The following is a 4,331-nucleotide window of genomic DNA, read 5'->3' on the forward strand; positions in this document are numbered from 1 at the left end:
TGAGTATTTATTAGAGATGGAATAAAATTTTAACCAAAACGAATGAAGTGAATGTGTCGTATGTTTGCATGAATTTTCATAAATACTTTTGAAAAATATACTGTATTTCATGCAGGGGGATCTGATTACATTTGTATTCTTCTTTTCAGCCACTAGGTGGAGCACTCGGCTCATTTTCATGTATTTTCTAGGCTATCCTTTGCAGCTTGGCTGAAAAGAAATGTTGGCTGTTTACTACAGGGCCGTCTTTACGGCAGGGCAAAAGGGGCAGTTGCCCTGGGCCCTGTCATTGTTGTGGGGCCCAAAGCAGCAGCCTCATAATTGCCAACTATCCAAGTTTAAATTTCCTTCTCCCTTGAGGTTTTAGTCCTGTGTCCTGTAATCTCAGTGTGAAGTTACTAATGCTGCCCAGCTCTGTCCTATTGTTGTGTACAGATGACTCACCTGCAGACCCTGTGTTTACATGTAAATACAGGTATTGATATGTAAATAGTGGCTGCATTTATATGTAAATAGCAGCGTACCGGCAACATTCATATGTAAATAGAGTCAGTATTCATAAGTATAGCATGCTCCCCTGAGGTCATATCCACAATCACCTATACGGAATGCTGCCCACTGGAGGGATAAAGGGGCATGTTTAAAATTCCTGCCTACAACTATGGTCAACAAGCCTAAAATCAGCCTGTTCTGCAAAGGTAAGCAAATCAATGGGGGAGGGTAGTGTGGGGTGTGCAGAGGTAGGAAGAGAATGAATTACAGTTTGGGGTGCACAGGTGAGCAAGGAGGGGATGTATGGAGGTAAGTAAGGTGGGTGCAAAGATGAGCAGAGGAGGCAGGTAGAGTGAAACAGGAGGGGGACTGTAGTGGAGAGGATGGGGAAGGTTGGGGGTGCATGGGTTAGCATGGGTTTTAGGATGCAAACGTGTACTGACAGGGTGGATAAAGATGGAGGTCATGTGTAGGGCAGCCTATTCATTTCAATGGGCTGCTCTATGCGCTACAAATGTGGAAGAAAGTCCCAAACCATTTTTCAAAATTACACGGTGCCAAGGCACATGCCAGCAGATGCGTGAGGGTGTCATTAACAATTAATGGCACTGCTGTGTATCTGCTAAAGGGCAGCACATTTCTGTGGTGTCAGGAAAGTGATATTGCATGCGTTCCCAACACACAAATGTGAACGCAGGCTAAATGTCTCAGTTACATTGGTGGTCAGTGTAAATCTTCTCATTACATTGGGACTTGTGTAGAATCATTTCATTCACACTAGTGGCCAGTGTGAATGTCCCGCTTACATTGGTGGTCAGTGTAAATCCCTCTTTACATTGGTGGTTAGTGTGAATGCTTCTATTAAATTAGTGGTCAGTGTAAACCCCTATTACATTGGTGGCCAGTACTGAATCTCTTTGGTAAAAAAAACGAAATCAGCGTTGCCATTGATCAAACCCACCCCTCCCACTAGCACTGTCACTGATCCCAGGAGTCCTAGGATCCCCAGGAGTTTTCTGTCTATTAATGGGTCCCCTCACCTCCCCAGTCCATGATGTGCAGGCAGTGAGGAGATAATATGCTGTAACCTCTAGCAACCAATCAGTGAGCAGTATTGATGTACAGTAATCTCTAGCAACCAAACAAGCAGAAATCATGTGCTGTAACCTCTAGCAACTAATCAGTGAGTGGTAATGATACACGGTAACCTCTGACTACCAATTGCAATCGCTACCTGATCTCATTCAGTAAACTGATTTTGAGTCTCAGACCAGGTGGAGAGCGAAACTGCATGGAGGGGGCCCAAGATTTTTTTTTGCCCAGGGCCCTATCAATATTAAAGATGGCCCTGGTTTACTATATAGCTCAATAGCTCTCAGGCGCTTCAGATCTGAATAAGTCTGAGCACTGACTCCACCCCCTCCCTCCCAATGCAGTGTGGGCGGTTCCACCTGGAGTTTCAATCAGACGCAGTCTGACCATAAACTGATAAAACAGAGATAACATTTTATATAAAATAATCATAAATGTTACAAATATCAATTTAATCAGACGCTGTCACAGGCTGGTAATGGATTACATCAGCCGAAAATACTCATTGCTTCTGGTTTCTTAGACCATAGAGATGATTGGGGATGTTCCGGTCCTCCATCATCTCTATGGTCAACGGAACCGCCAGCTTCAGTCTCGTACTCCCCGGTGGGAAGGGAAACCCCCGGAAGACAAAGGGGGGTGGCCCCCCCATTCCCCCACATGTAAAAGGGATCCAGCGGCTATTTGTCCAGTCAGGTCGCTTTTACTTAATTCAGCATCGCTGGCTGAAAAAAATGAACAATACCGGGGTCATGACTGCAGCTGTATTCATGGCCCCAGGATAACAGCTTCACCCCGAGGACCTGCCGGTACCTCCTTTACTAGGAAGTGGTTAAAATCCAGCTGCACAAAAATCGTATGATACTGCAGTACCAAATTTTTTTTTAAAAAATACAAAAAAACAAAGTTACACCCAAGTTCCCCTCCAAAAACTTTTTTGAGCCCCCCCCCCCCAAATAACAGTAAATAGAGAAAAAGGAAAAGGTCTGGTGTCCCCAGTGACACACTTCCATCCCTGTAACATATAAAGAACAACAAAGGATTCGCCCTGGGACTTTAATGAAGTGGGTACTGTTTCCGCCAGTAAACATAACAGTAGTAAATATAGTATATGGTTTATTCAAATACAATTGTTTACACGGATAAATAACACCAACGGTTGTCAATTAAAAAAAATACATAAACAAGGAGTATTGGTACATAAATGTAGTAGTAGTACATAGTACACGGGCATCATACTACCCGACTAGTTTTGTGAGATCCAGCTCGCTCTTCAGGGGTGGATGTATGTAACAATGTACCTAGGATGAACAAAAATATATATATATGTTTGGCAATATAGCACAGTATTAGTTATAAAGGCACAGGGTAGGAGGGGTTGTGGGCCCCCCATACTTACCACTGAGCTTGGCCATGGCTCCAGGTGTGCGGCCTCAAGACGGCGGCAGCAGCAGATGCCTCCCCAGGGAGCTGAGGGGGCAGAATCAAATGGGACCCCACCCAGGGCCAAACGGAGAGCAGGCATGGCATAGGTGTAGTGATGTATCCCTAGAGTCCTCGTTGGTCGATAAAAAGTATAGGCTGTGAACATAAGTACGTTTGTCAGGCATCTAAAGTAGTAGAGTAAAATCAATAAATATTGGGATAAAGATATGCATGCATGCATGAATGAATGTAAGGCCTGGGCCAAAGGTTGTAGGGCCATGAAGATGGTTAGAAACATAGGACAGCAGAGGGGTACTACCAGGTGACAAAATAGGCAAGGAAAGAGGGGAAAGAGGTGAACTGCAATTGTGTGGGTAGTTATGTATCCCTAGAAACCTCATTAGTCCATAAAGCGTATAAGCTATAAACAAATATGTTTATCAGGCATCTAAAGTAGTAAAGTAAAATCAATGAGTATAGGCATAAAGATATGTATAGCTAATTAAGGCCTGGGTCAAGGATGGTAGGGACATGGAGATGGTGAAAAACATAGGATAGCAAGGGGATACTAGCAGGTGACAATATAAGAAAAGAGAAAGAGGAGAAAGATGGACTTGTGTGGAAGAATCCACAGTATCCAAAAAAGAAAAAGAAATGAGAATAAGTGCTCATAAAATAAACAAGGTGTAAAGTATGCAAGTGTGCCTAAATAAATTAAGTATCAAAAAGGTGAATATAGTAAGTACCTGAGTAAGGTGAATATCCTAAGTATAAAAGTAATGAGACACAGCAAGCAATCTCCACAGCTGTGTGTGTCCTCGGTGAAGAGTGAAATTAAATCCAAGCCCCGGAAGACCCCAGGAGGCTCCGCCCCCAACACCATGTGTGGATGACTGACATGTGAGTGCAGGGGGCACCCTCTGTCATAGGAAGGCACGCAAATGCAAGCGTACCCCCATGCCATCAGATGATATAGTGCGTCCAGCTGTGCCGACGTCTGCAAAATCGCAGACGCCATGCTTCTGTTTATTTTATGAGCACTTATTCTCATTTCTTTTTCTTTTTTGGATACTGTGGATTCTTCCACACAAGTCCATCTTTCTCCTCTTTCTCATTTCTTATCTTGTCACCTGCTATTATCCCCTTGCTATCCTATGTTTTCCACCATCTCCATGTCCCTACCATCCTTGACCCAGGCTTTACTTAGCTATACATATCTTTATGCCTATACTCATTGATTTTACTTTACTACTTTAGATGCCTGATAAACATATTTATTTTATAGCTTATACGCTTTATGGACTGTTGGAATTGAACATGAT

At 43.3% G+C, this 4,331-nt stretch overlaps 1 long non-coding RNA gene across 1 annotated transcript; it reads right to left on the reverse strand.

Annotated features, from left to right (window-relative positions):
- Nucleotides 1-2,683: 2,683 nt before the first annotated feature.
- Nucleotides 2,684-3,830, reverse strand: LOC143988281 (uncharacterized). The gene is made up of 3 exons (XR_013276812.1): nt 3,756-3,830; nt 2,984-3,165; nt 2,684-2,885 (listed from the first exon to the last, which is right to left on the reverse strand). It is a non-coding gene; the product is annotated as an uncharacterized LOC143988281 (long non-coding RNA).
- Nucleotides 3,831-4,331: the final 501 nt, after the last annotated feature.

This window comes from Lithobates pipiens, unplaced genomic scaffold, assembly GCF_037356315.1.
Source record: "Lithobates pipiens isolate NorthernLeopardFrog02 unplaced genomic scaffold, aLitPip1_a1.2 Scaffold_1, whole genome shotgun sequence".
Lineage (NCBI taxonomy): Eukaryota > Metazoa > Chordata > Amphibia > Anura > Ranidae > Lithobates > Lithobates pipiens.